Below are 16,021 nucleotides of genomic sequence, written 5' to 3' on the forward strand. Positions count from 1 at the left end.
AATCATGTGCCTCAAACTGGGCTTCTGAGCAGCGTTGCTCTTTCCTCATGCTCTGTGGATGGGTAGGAGGCGATGAGGGAGGAGGCGGAGAGTGAGACGGGGTGGAGCGGAGAAAACAATTATTTGAAAAAACAGATTGTGGTAGTGAAGAATGGAGTGGAGGGAAAAAGGAGCCGGAGGTCAAGAACATGGATAAAGGAGGAGAAGGAGCCAGCAGCAGAATGGAGATAAAGAACTGTAGAAGTGAAAGATGACTCTGTGTGAGTGAGTGAGTGAGTGAATACTGTGTTTGCACTTGGCACACAAAGTGGCCTCCACCACCCTCTCTGGCTACTGTGCTGCATTGGCAGTATTTTAACTGTTTTGCATCTCAGGGGAAAATGTTTGCTTGAGTGAGTGTCCCTTAGTTGGTGGCGGGGCAGGGTCTGGGAGGTGGTTAAGTGAGAGAGATTATGCTTGCTGGCTGAGTGGAGGGTGGGGTTGCATTTGATTTGACGTCCAAAGATCTGAGTAGTGGCCTCCGCCTCCCTCCCCACCACCCTTACCAGCGGAGAGACCACCATTGTTATCTTATGAATAAAAATTATTATTCTACTACCTCTTTATTGTTGTTTGTTTTTAATGTTGTTTTAGGCTACTTAGATGTGCAGCAGCCAAGGCCAGCACCTTGTAGGTGTGTTTCTTTTTAGGTAACTGAAATGTAATTGTAGTGATTACTTTGGAGGAAAAGTAAAGCAATCAGTTACTTTCAGAGCAATTGTAATTGTAACGGTAATTACTACTTTTTTGGGCCATGTAACTGTAACTGTAATTTATTACTTTTTAAAAGTAATCTTCCAAGCTCTGGATAGGAGTTATAAATCTGACTCATTAGACCACTGTATGCAATACACACAGCATACTGGGCTTAGCAGTAGAAAACCCATGTTCAAATTGCATGAAGTTTCCTGGGTGACCAAAAGCATCATTATCTTTCAGCCAACCTCCTTCATTTGGTTGTTGAAGGATGAACTGTATAACATTTTGCATGCTGAAAGGATTCAAATGATGAGCAATATGTCTATACTGAAACATTTTACCTAGCAATTGCAAGATAGCAATTCCTTTGATACCTTAGATTTTCAGCAGCACTGATTAAAGCAACCAAAACCTTCGAAAATGTTATGTTTCTAATTAGTCTCATCTTGTAAATGAATGGAGGCTGCGTTTATCATTGAGTATGGTTAGTCAGTGTGATATTAACACAATAGTCCCATGAATGTTTGCTTTTTACGTGGCCATATCACAATGCAACAGCAATCACGGTCTGCTTTTCTGCTTTCTGGCAGAGTCTATATAAGAGTCACAGTTCTGGGTCTTCCATGTTTGTTTATACTCATACAAAAATCTAGACCAAACTAGGTATCAGAAGATCTGGATTAGCCAGGAAAAAGTGGCTCTCTCATTCTCTGTGCCTGCAAATATGCAAATAGGCCAGTTGCATATCAAATACACATTGATCCACAATACATCTGTGTGATGTGCATAATGTCAGTTGATGTGTATTCCTTGTCTCCTGTGCTGGAGTGCACAGCTAATTGGTTATTTTTTTAAAAGGGGGCAAACATTAGCATGACAGTAGCCTGTCTCCACATCAAGTCTGAGCTGCTACTGTTTGCTTGATAGTGGGCAGAGATCTCAGTGACTGAACTGGAAATCATCTTGGCAAATGTGTGCTCCCAAATCTGCACTGCTGACAATGCTACTAGCCCAAACAGGGGGAATCAGAATCTCCTGCATTTTAGAGTTCATAGCAGCCATGAGATGTATTTGTGGATCAGATCAGGAGAATGGTGCTTGGGGCTATTAATCCTTTATTCCCAGTTAAAATTGCTCTCTCAGTGATGCTATTTGCCAACAGGTAGAACATTACAGGTGGACACTAGTTGGGAAAGCAGTGCAGGGGAAAAAGAATTAAGCTCTGTCTCCCCTGGTGCTGACATCCTTATGATGGATCTTGTGTGTGTGTTGTGTGTGTGAGAGAGACAGAAAGTTAGGGATAGAAGGATCTGTCAGTTTTGGTTCTCATTGTCAAGAACACCTGGTTTGTAAGGTTGTTAATAAAAATGGTCCTGTGGCAAGGAATTGTGGGGGAACATCTTGCCTGAATTAGGGCCTCTGGGAGGCCATGGGATTCTCTGTTCTCACATCTGAACTCAATTAATTAGGCAGTGAGCAAGAACACCTGCTTATCATCCTGAGACTGGTACCTCAAGGCCACAGGCCTGGAAAGGCTAGAGAAGCATGTGACCATTAGGTGTGAAAGCTCCAGAGGATTTCATAATCAGCAAGCCCTCTGATTGGAATTAATTCCTGGCTGTTGCTGGGCTTTCCCCATAAAAATAGAACTAAGATGCTGGGTCTTTGTTCTTTACTGGTCTTTGGTGCTGTCTGATGTTGAGGTTCCATCTTCTATCTGTTATCTAGGCTATACATCTCTGGGGAGATATGGAATCATGAAGTTACTCTGCTGGCTTACCTACATTGTGTGAGTATAGATTAAGCTAGACTGCTTTGTTATTTTTTATCTGTGACTTGAACTCTTTGCCTTTTGTAGTTTACCTTTGGGGTGTTTGGTTTAAGGAATTATTTTGCTGTTATATTTCTGCACTTATGTTTTATTTTAATAAAGCTATTTCTTATTTACCAGTGTGTATTCATTTCAGGGGGAAATTGGCTCTCAATCCAGTATCTTGGCCAATTAGCCATAGACTACTGCATAGTTGGGTATTTTGCCTCAAGGCTCCAGGACAAGGAGTACATTCTTGGCTCCTGTCTTTTAGAATTCTTGGCAGGTCTATTTCTGGCACTTTGGGTTTCCCCTTGGCCCAGAATGGGTGATCAGGGGTGGTGGCAGTCTACCTACCTTCCAGAGTTGGTGCTGGTTTATCTCAGCCCTGGTAAGGGAGGCACGGGTTGTGCCTGGCTGGGATTAATTGCCCTGGGCTTGGGAGTTGATCCTGGTGGGAACTTGCGAGTTGATCCTGGTGGGAACTTGCGAGTTCTTAACACTCACTGTTTCTTATTTTTCTGATTTTAAATTTTATTCTATGTATTTCTGCAGCAATTTGCAATTTTTTTTAAAAAAAAAATCCTCATGAAAATTCTCTAGAATTTTAGTGAGAATTTCTTCCACTAAACACATTTTTGTATGCAGTTTTGACTAATGTACACGTTTTTGCAAGCAATTTCTCCAAATATAAGGCATTTTTGTTATTTTCACTAATATATTCATTTTTATGCACACTTTCCTCTAATATATGCATTTGTGCAAAATTGTTTAGTTGGAGAATTGCATCGCAGAATTTGGATGTGTGATTTTTAAGGATGATTGTGTTTCATTTCTCATGTTGGGCTCATCTACATGGGAGCATTTATTCGTAGCAAATAAACGTCTTATACCTTCATTATTGATTTGCACTGTCCATAATTCCTGCTCAATGGTAGCTGCCAATCGGTTTTTCCCATTCACACAAGTAGGCATTCCTCTGGGAAGGATTAGTTTCACTGTTTCCTTGTGGCCCTGCCGTCTAATTATATATTTCCATTTCTGAGAATGCTTGGTCACCCAGCAATCAGTCTGTTCTACTAGTTGCAGTAGATAACATTAAAAACACACACCTGGAAGTGTGAATAACTGTGCTTTCCCTGCCTATAGTTGGTACGATACAGCTGAAATACAAATCTTTGTTTGAGCAGTGTTACACTTTTGCGCACAAGTTAGGGAAAAAAGAAAATAAAGGCACTGTTTGCAGCAACATAAAAAGCCAGCAGAACTGAGGAGAGCAGCTGGAAGTTGCTTGTCAGCCTACAGGAAACAAGATGAAAAAAGGAGAAGGAGATAGTGGGCATGGAGAGGGGAATGACTGACATACCCACCTAGAAGCATCAGAGCAAAGTGTCTGCAACCACTAGAGAAACTGAGTGGAGACATTTCCCCCCCCACACACACTTCTTGTATTAGTGGATTGGGTTAGTAAGGATTTACAGGAGGAAAACAGTGTGATAGCTTCTGTTTGCTGGTAACTTCATGTGAACCATACAAATTTGAAGGAGATGTGAGTAGCACCAAACACACAGTAAACTACCGCCCACAGTTTTGCAAAGTGTGAATTTGATAAATTCGGCTTTAAATGCAAACGGAATTGAATTTCTCCTAAATCCCTAGTGTGTGTGTGTGTGTGAGAGAGAGAGAGCAAGAACGTGGGTGAGAGAGGCATATAGTTTGGTTCTAAGATAAGAGGAATATGATCATTCAGAGACTGGGACTGGTGGAAGTGTGCATTACCCTTCCCATTCCCCCATGATCCTCCCATTTACACCCTATGCAGTTTGTGCCTTAGTTACGTCTGATCTTGGAAAAATTAATTAAAATTACCAGGAGGTTCATTTGCAGGGGAGAACCAGTTGGTGGATAAAGGGTTAAGCACCCCTTTGCCGATCAGTTCTCCGCTGTATTCATGTTACAAATGAATTAGGGCAAAGCCTATGTTTTCCTTACAATGTTAATTCCTGCTGATAGAGGAGCCTTCTAGGAAGTACCGCTTCCTGGAAGTGCATCTCATCCTTTGGAGAGCAATATCCCACATTAAAGTATATTAATCACCATGGAAACTAAGCCTGTTAATAATTACTTTTGCACACATATACACACACATTTACACCTCTCAGATTAGTATGCTGCACTTCCACTGTTTTGGAAGCAGGGAGATAAAAACAGACAACAAAGCAATAGACATGAAGATCTATCATATAGGCTCTCTGTCTCCAAAGGCACCAGTAATTCTTGGGCACAGTTAGTGCTGGAATGACAGCATTTGTTTTTATACTATTCTTGAAATGCTTGGGTTAAAATAGATTCTCACAGCAAAAGAAACATTATGTTTTTGGCTGACAAATTCTAGTAATTGCTAGCCCCTGCTGACTTCCTGGAATCCTTCAGTTGGGCTTTATTACAGAGCCTCCTCAGCCCCAATAAGCATGTCAGATTAGTATTAAGAAATCACAAGTAAATGAGGCTTGACTCACTCTAAGCTGTCATTGGAATACAGTGCAATATATTTAGAAATGTCTGGTCCATATTTTGACTTCAACAACAGATTAATTACATTCCTGGATTCTTCTGAGCCCAAGACAAGGATAGTTTTGTGAATGTAAAAGGTGATGCATACGACCACTCCCCACAGCCCTCCCCAAATGTGCTCAGTTTTGATCTTTTGCATCCTGACAAAACAATCTTCAGAATGGGTGTGTGTGTGTTGAGAATTACACTGTTGAGAGCTGCAGTTTAAACACGTGTTGAAATGTTAATAAAACTAGTCCAACTTATCAAAATCCATGGGAAATAGTGCCAACTTGTTTTGAGTTGGTCAATGTGCATTAGTACAGTGGGGAAAAGAACATTGGACTAACTCCTTTAGTCATCAGCAGCGGGATTGGAGTATGGAGTCTATGCAGATACTAGTGTTAGGATCATACCTTGTCACCAGTGCAAAGTCCAAAAGTCCTTGGAAATCTTAGAATCTTGAGGAACAGTGATGTCAATTCACACTGAAATTTAGAATAGGTAAACCACTGACTTTACAGGGCTATTTGAATTTCTGGATAGTTTCTATCTAGTTTGGAGAGCCATGCGTACTAATAGTTCACTAAACATTCCAGATTTTCCAATTAGCAAACTTCTCCAGTGTTTGACATTATTAGCCAAACTCATTTGCATGCATTTTTAATTGGGTTCCCCTTCTCCCTCTCTTGGCACTAAAGTTCAAGAGCTATGACAAAAATTCAGATGAGAGCTGGAATGATAAAAGGTCTAGACTTGTTTGTCTGGAATTCTGTTGTTTGGAATGTTACAAGGGAATGCTTGGCTTAGGTTTACACACCGAGAGCAGTTCAGCAGTGGAACGACGCTGCCCAAGGTGGTTGTGGATTCAAGGCTGCTTAACATATAAGAGAGAGATGACCAACTTTTTTGGACCAGTAGGCACATCTCAAATTTTGGGAGAGTTCTTAGGGCGCCAGTCACAAAATAGCTTCCATGAGGACATGGCATAACACAACAAGGCTGCCATTGGGGGGGGGCATGACATTACATAAAATTAGAGAGTATAGTCATTGCTGCCTTACCTTGGGTTTACCATTGGAAATCAGCTATGTCCTGCTGGTCCTGATTATGGAGATGCAGTTGTTAAAGGCACAGTAATCCTGTTTTCCCCAATGCCAGTCCTCAACCACAGCCTAGGCTGCCATCCTGTACCCATTTACCTGGGAGTAAGCCCCATTATACACAAAGAGACTTCTGAAGTGGACATGTATACCACTGTAAGTTAACTAGACAGTGAACTCTTAATAAGTCCCTGGTCTTTAGCTCCTGCAAAGTAGGAGACGTACCTAAGCCTCTCTGCAAAATTTTCACGTTTGCCTTTTTGGGGGTTGGGGGATTATTTAACATTCACCCACACTTATTATATAGTAGTATTTGCAGAAAATAACTTCTAGGGCGCACCTGATCTCAGATGAACCCACTACAGGAAAGATGCATCCTGGCTGCTAGGAAAAAGAAAGGCAAACTACAGAGATTCTAAGGCTACTAGAAAACAGGGGAACAGCTGCAGTGCTAGGGGACTGAAGGCCTGCCCTGGGAGTGAGTATCTGAGCATCTGGGTGCTTGCTGCTAGCTCCTTTGGGGTGCTGTCTCTCAAGACAGCTGAAGTCCCTGGTAAGTGCTGCAAGGACTGGGACCCCCTGCCTGACCCTTGCTCCAGAGAGAGGCTGTAGTTAATCTTGCAGCCTCTTGCAACAGCTGCTGGCTGGGTCAGGAGGCATAAAAGCCCAGCTGCCCTTAGGTGGCAGGTCTGCTGCTGCTGGGGTCACCACCGAAGGGGAGTCCTGAGGGCGAGGGCGCTACCCCCCTTTTATTATCTTAAAAAAATTGTTTTCTGTTAAACCAGTCTAGAGGAGATTGGTGGTGGGGAGGGCATGTGGTGCATGTGTAGTTCCTGCACAGGGTGAGAGCCTGTGCAATGAACTGAATGATAGGAGAATGTCGCCAGATGCCTTCAGAGTGAGAGTCTGTAACTGGCAGAAGGCTGGCCCTCCTTGGGTGTGAGACAGGAGGGGGAGTAGATGGGCCCTGTGTGAACAAGTTTGAACGGGTATGACTGTTCCCAATTCCCGCAGAGGCCTACTGGGATAATTGGCTCTGGCAGGTTTTGATGGTGGGCTTGTGTTAGGAGGAGTCTTAGCATGGAGGAACATGGATGATGCCACCCCAATTTCAGTGATCACAGGTAGAGGGAAATAAAGCCATGGGGATGTGATGAATTACCATAGAAGACGAGGGCAAGGCTATCTGCACCTTGTTCCTTGCTGCCACTCCTCTCATGGATGGGTTCCTCGTTGCTCATCTGCCATGCCCACTGGCCTGTGTGTGTTGTTGTTCAAAGCCAGATCGGTACACAATAAGACCACTCACATCCATGATTTGATTGTGGATGAAGGTGCCAATTTGGTGTGCATTACTGCGATATGGGTGGGTGAGCTGGGAGGAGTTGATCTGACCCAGCTTTGCCCACCTGGATACTTGGTGCAACACCAGCACAGGCTGCAGGGATGGGGGGGAGGAGTTGCTGTGGTCTACAGAACTTCCACCTTGGTCACCAGGAAACCACTCTGTCTTGGAGCTGGCTGTGAGGGCCTGTACCTGGTGCTGGGCCAAGGAGACAGTAAACTAGGGTTGCTGGTGGTGTATCGTCCACCCTGCTGCCCATCAGCTTCTCTGACTGAGCTGGTGGAGGCCATCTTGGCTGTGGTGTTGGAGGAGCCCAGAACGATAGTGCTGGGTGATTTCAATGTGCATGCTGAGGCTGCCTCTAGTGGTCTGGATTGGGACTTCATGGCCTCCATGACGACCATGGGGCTGTCTCAAGTTGTCACTGGCCCAACACATAGGGCAGGGCACACCCTCGACTTGGTTTTTGCTCCAGATGGAGGTGGGGTGGTCTGGAGATAGGGGTGGTGGATGTCACCCCATTGTCATGGTCCGATCACTTCCTGGTGAAGTTTAGACTTATGGCTCCAATCTTTCCCTGCAGGGGTGGTGGACAGATTAAGATGGTTCGCCCCCGGGAGACTAATGGAATCCACAGCATTCTTGAATGCCCTGGGGGAGTTCCTGGTAGATAGAGCAGGTGACCCTGTTGAAGCTCTTGTCACACTGTGGAACAGCGAGGAGCGTCTGGCTCTTGATACGGTTGCCCCCGAGCACCCTCTCTAGCATTGTGGAGCCCGGTTTGCCCCTTGGTACACCAGTGAGCTAGGGCAATGAAACAGGCTGGATGATGGCTAGAGCACAAGTGGCAAAAGTCGTGCTGTGAGGCTGATCGGGCATGAGTGTATGTACTGCCTTCAAGTCGATTCCGACTTACGGCAACCCTAAGAATAGGGTTTTCATGAGGCTGAGAGGCAGTGACTGGCCCAAGGTCACCCAGTGAGTTTCATGGCTATGTGCGGATTCAAACCCTGGTCTCTCAGGTCATAGTCCAACACCTTAACTACTACACCACACTGGCATGAGTAAAACATCATAACCATGCCTATTCTGTGGTGGTGAGGGCGGCGAAGAAAGCCCACTTCTCTGCCTCCATCGCATCCTCAAGTAGCTGTCCAGTGGAGCTTTTCCGTATTGGCAGGAGTCTGTTGACATCAACTTCATGAAATGGAGCTTTAGACCCTCCGGAGGCCCACTGTGAATTGTTTGCAAGGCACTTTGAGGGTAAAGTTGCTCACTTCCATAGCAGTCTTGATGCCCCATCCAAATCTACTGTAGTCCCCAGTGAGGTGTCCAGTGCAATGTCCGCTGCAACGTCTTGGGAATGGTTTCAGTTGATGTGGCCTGATGACGTAGAGAAGGTGCTTGCGATGATGCGGCCAGCAACGTGTCCTCTCAACCTTTGCCCTTCTTGGCTTATTAAAGCTTGCCGAGGGGGTTTGACCGAGTGGATCCAGGGTGTGGTCAATGCATCATTGCAGGAGGGAGTGGTTCCAGCTGCCTTGAAAGAGGTGGTGATCCAACCACTCCTGAAATAGCCCACCCTGGACCCATTGGTTTGTGACAACTATCGACCGGTTGCAAATACCCCCTTTTTAGGGAAGGTTATTGAGAGTGTTGTGGTTCAGCAATTGCAAGTACTCTTGGATGAAAGAGATTATCTTGACCCATCCCAATCTGGGTTCAGGCCTGGTTATGGGACGGAATTGGCCTTGGTTGCCCTGATGGATGACCTTTATCGGGAGAAGGACAGGGGGCGTGCTACTGTGTTATTCTTACTTGATCTCCCAGTGGCTTTTGCTACCATTGGCTTTTGCTACCATTGACCATGGTACCCTTCTTGAGGTATCCCTTGTTGAGATGGGTATTGGAGGCACTGTTTTACAGTGGTTCCAATCCTATCTCTAAGGCTGCTCTCAGAGAATAGCTTTGGGTGGCTGTCTTTCGGGCCCCTGGCAGTTGTGCTGTGGGGTGCCGCAGGGTACCATCTTGTCCCCCATGCTGTTTAACATCCATATGAAGCCTTTGGGAGTGGTCATCAGGAGATTTGGGGCAAGGTGTCAGCAGTATGCTGATGATACCCTGCTCTATTTCTCTGTAACATCTGAATCAGGAGAGGCTGTGCAAGCCCTGGACCGCTGCCTGGACTCGGTGGTGGGCTGGATGAGGACCAATAAACAGAGTCTGAATCCTAGCAAGACAGGCACTGTGGGTTGGTGGTTCCCAAGTTCGGATAATTGGTCAGTTGCCTGCTTTGGATGGGGTCGTACTCCCTCTGAAAGCATAGGTTCATAGTCTGGGGGTGCTCCTGGATCCATCTTTGTTGCTAGAGGTCAAGGTGACCTTCGTGGCTAGGAGTGCCTTTTACCAACTTCGGCTAATAAGAAAGCTGTGTCCATTTCTGGAGCAGGATAGCCTGACGACTGTTGTCCATGCGCTGGTAACCTCCAGGCTGGATTACTGTAATGCACTCTATGTGGGGCTGCCCTTGAGGTTGGTCTGGAAGTTGCAGCTGGTGCAAAATGCGGTGGCAAGACTACTCACTTGGGCAGGGTACTGCCAACATGTCACCCCGCTGCTGAAAGAATTGCACTGGCTGCGCATTTGATATTGGGCTAAGTTCAAAGTTCTAGTTTTGGTGTACAAAGCCCTATACAGCTTGGTACCAGAAAGACCATCTTACCCCTTATATACCCAGTCGATCACTGCGTTCTGCAGGTGAGGGCCTCTTGCAGATACCATCTTATCAGGAAGTCTGTTCTGCACAACATAGGAAATGGGCCTTTAGTGTGGCAGCACCTACCCTGTGGAATTCCCTCCTCTTGAATATTAGGCAAGTGCCATCTCTGTTACCTTTTCAGTGCCTATTGAAGACTTTCCTCTTTCAACAAGCCTTTTAAGCTGAGACCTATCCCAGTCTGAGACTGTGTTGGAATTGCTTTTTAATATGTTTTTAAAAACTTCCCCCCCCTAAACTATGTTTTTAACCCTTTTTATTTAAGATGTTTTAAAGCTTTTTTTAAAAAAATGTTTTTAAAGTTGTTTTGTTTTAATGTATTTTAAGGTATGTTTTTTATGATATTTTAAAGTGTTTTTAGTGCTTTTGTTTGCTGCCCTGGGCTCCTGCTGGGAGGAAGGACAGAATATAAATCAAATAATAAATAAATAAAACAAGACAGAAGCAAGGAAAGTGCACTAAAGGAGAGGAGAGAACACTAGTTCTTAAAATCTAAAAAAACCCATTTATCAATCATAGCTCTGACTTCACCCATTGGCTAAAAATACTGACAGACTGGAGTAGCAAGGCTGGCTCATTTCACAGAAATCACTCGTACATTTTGCTTCATAACTTGCTTTCTAGGAGGGCTAGAGACTCACTTTAAAAAAATCCTCAGAGTATGCCCCCCCACTTGGGATGCTAATGAAGTCCTTCATGGACACCCTAGCACTCATGGGAGCCAGGTGGGTGACCCCCGATATACGATGTCCAGCCCCTAAGAGTTTAAGATGTTCTATTCAGTCAGGGGTGGGTAACCTCTGGCCATTTGGCCCCTGAGCCATTTTCCCCAAACCATACCCATCAGCTGACATCAGCTAATGGGCAGGATCTTCTTGGAAAGTGCCCCCCCCTGCTGAGCCCTTCAACCTCCGAAGAGGATGAGCGCAGGATGGGCTTTCCCAAAAAAACGGGTCCAAAAATTTGGGACAGCAAAAGGACACTTTTTTTCTTCATTGCTAAGCAATGGAGCAGTCCCTGCTAGAGCCAATGTCTGCTGTGCAGACACTGACTCTGACAGGAACTCTTAGAATCATAGAGTTGGAAGGGGCCTTGTAGGCCATCGAGTCCAACCCCCTGCTCACAGCAGGAAATCCACAGCTAGAGCATCTCCCGCATATAGCTGTCCAGCCTCTGCTTGAAGACATCCAGCGAAGGGGATCCCACCACCTCCCTAGGCAGTCGGTTCCATTGCCGAACTGCCCTTACTGTCAAGAAGTTCCTTCTAATGTCCAATCTGAATCTACGCTCCTGCAACTTAAAACCATTAGACCTAGTCCTACCCTCTGGGGCAGCAGAGAACAAATCTGTACCCTCCTCTATGTGACAGCCCTTCAGGTACTTAAAGAGTGTAATCATGTCACCCCTCAGCCTTCTCTTCACCAGACTGAACATGCCAAGTTCCTTCAACCTTTCCTCATAAGACTTGTTCTCCATACCGGCTATCATCCTCGTCGCCCTCTTCTGAACCCGCTCTAACTTGTCTATATCTTTCTTAAAATGAGGTGCCCAGAACTGAACACAGTATTCCAGATGAGGCCTGACTAATGCAGAATATAGTGGGACTATTACTTCCCTCGACCTGGAAACTATAGCTCTGTTTATGCAGCCCAAAACCGCATTTGCCTTTTTTACCGCAGCATCACACTGCTGGGTCATGTTCAACTTGCGATCCACTACAATTCCAAGGTCCTTCTCACACGCACTACTGCTAAGCCGGGTATGTCCCATCCTGTACCTGTGCATTTTGTTTTTGTGGCCTAAATGCAGAATCTTGCATTTGTCTTTATTGAATTTCATTTTATTAATTTCAGCCCAATTTCCTAGTGTATCCAGGTCCCTTTGGATTTTATTCCTGTCTTCCATTGTGTTAGCTATCCCTCCCAGTTTCGTATCATCTGCAAACTTCATAAGGCTTCCCTCCACCCTGTCATCTAAGTCATTGATAAAAAATGTTGAAGAGTATCGGCCCCAGGACAGAACCCTGTGGCACTCCACTCGAAACCTCCTTCCAGTCCAAAGCAGAGCCACCGACGACCACTCTTTGAGTACGGTTTTCCAACCAGTTGTGAATCACCTGACAGTATTTCCATGTAGTCCGCATTTGACCAGTTTGCTAATCAAAAGGTAGTGGGGGACTTTGTCAAATGCTTTGCTGAAATCTAGATAGATGACATCTACAGCATTTCCACCATCTACTAAGCTAGAGACCCGATCAAAAAAAGAGATGAGATTAGTTTGACAGGATTTTTTCTTGACAAACCCATGCTGGCTCCTACTAATCACAGCATTGTCATCTAGATAGTTGCCAATGGACTCTTTTATTATCTGTTCTAATATCTTTCCCAATATTGAAGTCAGACTGACCGGCCTGTAATTCACCGGATCTTCTTTTTTACCGTTTTTAAAGAGCGGGATGACATTTGCCCGTCTCCAATCCTCCGGCACCTCTCCCGTTCTCCAGGATTTCTCAAAGATGATGGCAAGAGGTTCCGAGAGTACATCAGCAAGTTCCTTCAATACTCTGGGATGCAGTTCATCAGGCCCTGGAGATTTGAACTCATTTAGGTTAACTAGGTATTTCCTGACTATCTCCTTATCAATCTTGAACTGCAATCCCGACCCCTTACTGAGATTGCTACTGATGCAAGGTTGCACACTGTTCCCTTTTTGGGAGAAAACTGAGGCAAAATAGGCGTTGAGCACTTCTGCCTTTTCCTTGTTATCTGTCAACATTTTGCCATCCTCATTGAGCAGCAGTCCCAGCGTTTCCTTGGTCTTTCTCTTGCTTCGAACATATCTGAAAAACCCCTTTTTGTTGTTCCTCGCTTCCTTCGCCAGCCTCAGCTCATTCTGGGTTTTAGCTTTCCTTACGCTATTCCTGCAAGCCCGAGCCGCTCGTCGGTACTCTTCCTTGGTGATGCGTCCTTCCTTCCATTCTTTATACATGCTCTTTTTTATTTTTACCTCCTCCACCAGTCTTCCGTGTAGCCACATTGGCTTTTTCCGATGTCTTCCGTTTTTCTTCCTCTTTGGAATTGTTTGCGATTGCGCTTTTTGTAATACGTTCTTCATGAACTCCCACGCTTCTTGGGCTCCTTTTTTCTTTAGTCTATCTAGCCACGGGATCCTACCCATCATTTCCCTGAGCTTGCTAAAATCGGCTTTCCTGAAATCCAAGGTCCATGTTTGACTATATTCTTCTTTGGCTTTCCCCAGAATCACGAATTCCAGCATTACGTGGTCACTTTCACCCAAGGTACTGACCGCTTTAATTCCCATGACCAATTCGTCCCTGTTAGTTAAGATCAGGTCCAGGATTGCCCATCCCCTTGTTCCTTCTTCTACTTTTTGAAAGAGGAAATTATCAGCAAGGCCCATCAGGAATTTGTTGGAGGCTTTGTGCTTCGCAGAGTTTGTCTCCCAGCAGATATCCAGGTAGTTGAAGTCCCCCATCACTACTACTTCTTGCCTCCTTGAGATTTCAGAGATTTGTTTGAGAAAGGCCTCATCTACCACCTCTTCTTGGCCAGGGGGTCTGTAGTAGACACCTACTACCATGTCGGTTTTATTTGTTTCTCCATTTATTTTTACCCAAATGGTCTCTACCGGACCACTTTGTTCGCTCTCTTGGATTTCCATAGAGGTGTATTTGTCTTTGACGTATAACGCTACTCCCCCTCCTTTTCTGTTGCTTCTATTCTTTCTGTAGAGTTTATATCCTTGAATGGCTATATTCCAATCATGGGAGTCATCCCATCCCACTGTTGCTCAGCAATGAAGAAACAGACACTTGTTTTGCAGTGCTCTTTGAAGCAGTCTCCTCCGCTTTAAAAATTGCCAAAGCACTGTGTCCTAGTGATGTCTTGTGATTGACAGGTGCAGGGCTGGCGCCAGAGGGAGGCCAGGTTGGGCCCTGGCCAAGGGCTCCTGCAACCCAGAGGGGCCTCTGAAGGGGCCCTCCTTAGGGTGGGAGGGTAACACTCCCTTTCCATGATCTGTGGCAGTGGTGGCTCCCGATCCTGCCGAAGATCAAAGAGACAGAGCTCCAAGGCACCCCCCCCATAAGGACAGCACAGGCTTCAACAAGCCTGCACACACACCCCACCTACCTCTTTCGTTGTTGTGAATGTCGTGTATGCTGTGCATGCGTGCCTGCCTAACATCAACTCAGGGGCTTCCCTAAGGGGCTGATGCCCCCCCCACTATCTTGGTTGATGGTAGGCATACACATCCAGTACACACAGCATTCACAGCAACGGGAGAAGTAGGTGAGATTTGTGGGTGGGAGTCAAGGGCCTGGGGCAGGCTAGTGCCCAAGGGCCCAGTCATGCCTGGCGCCATCCCTGGACAGGTGGATTAGTCTGCTCACCTGTCAAAGTTGGTCCACAAGATGGGCCTAGGTAAAGATCTAGCCCCTTGAGCCAAAAAGGTTCCTTACCCCTGTTTTATTCTACTGGAAACCTTCCAGTGTTGCAATTTGCTGGTTAAATGTTGAATTGTTTATTAGATATGTTGGGTGCTGTTAGGGTTGCCAGGTCAGAAGCATCCCAAGCCCTGATATTTCAGGGGCGGATCCTAGTGGTGTCATATGGAGTGTGTCCTAGTGATGCCATAGGGGTGGGCCCTAGTGATGTCATTAAGCCTGATACATTAAGCATCAGCCACAGTTGCTTGGAGCTTACCACTCAAACAAAACAAATTCTCTGATTGGAAATTAAGATAGAAATCTTAGCTAATTTAGGGTGTTTCCAGGTCTAGCTGAAGTGACAGGATCATTCCTTCTTACTTGCTTAGAGATCCTGGGTAAGGAACATTTAATCTAGCCTACTTGCTTCTGGCAAGAAGGGTTTAAGTGCCATCAGGCCTGGCCAGTCACCAAAACGCCACTGTAGGAAGAAAGCCTAGTGTTGTGGAGATGTTAGATGGGAGCACTCAGGAGTAAAAATTGATGCCCCTGAAGCCTGCAATTCTGAACACAGTTACTAAGGGGCTAGGCCCCATAGAACTTAACAGGACTTACTTCTGTGTAGATATTGCTAGGATTCTGTTGTTGATAAGGCTTGACTAGGAATCCTCTACAACAATATCCATATCAAAGCAGGGTTGGCAACCCCCTGCCTGGAATGCCCTGCCTGCCTTTTAACGTGGCTGCTCCGAACGTCTTGACAGACTTGACCCTTCACTGCAGAGGCAGGTATGAGAAATGAGTAAGAGTTAAGAAGATTCTCTACTCTTTCCTCCCTACTCTGTGGGCTGCTATAAACTCACTTTGACAGCCAACCCAATTCCAGTGAGTAATAACTGACAGAGAGAAAACACACATAGTTTGGTCTACCTTCACAGGCAGTACATTGGGAACAACAGCAATTGAAGCCACACTTCCCAGTATGTGGATTCTCTTTTAGCACTGTTGGGCAAGAAACAAACCATCATGCAAATACCAAGGTGTATCATCAGTGGGTTTAAGGGGGTTGAGCTGAGCTCATGGAACCACTGTTGTTGCTTCTCTGGATGTAAAAGAGTGAGGTTAAAGGTAAATGAAATGTAGATAGGAAAAGAAAAACAAAGGACAGTGATCATTTCCTAAATGTAATACCATACCGATCACAACAAGATTCCTATGAGTAAGACAGAAAACTCAGCATCCCACAACC

Source organism: Rhineura floridana, chromosome 7 (assembly GCF_030035675.1).
Source record: "Rhineura floridana isolate rRhiFlo1 chromosome 7, rRhiFlo1.hap2, whole genome shotgun sequence".
Lineage (NCBI taxonomy): Eukaryota > Metazoa > Chordata > Lepidosauria > Squamata > Rhineuridae > Rhineura > Rhineura floridana.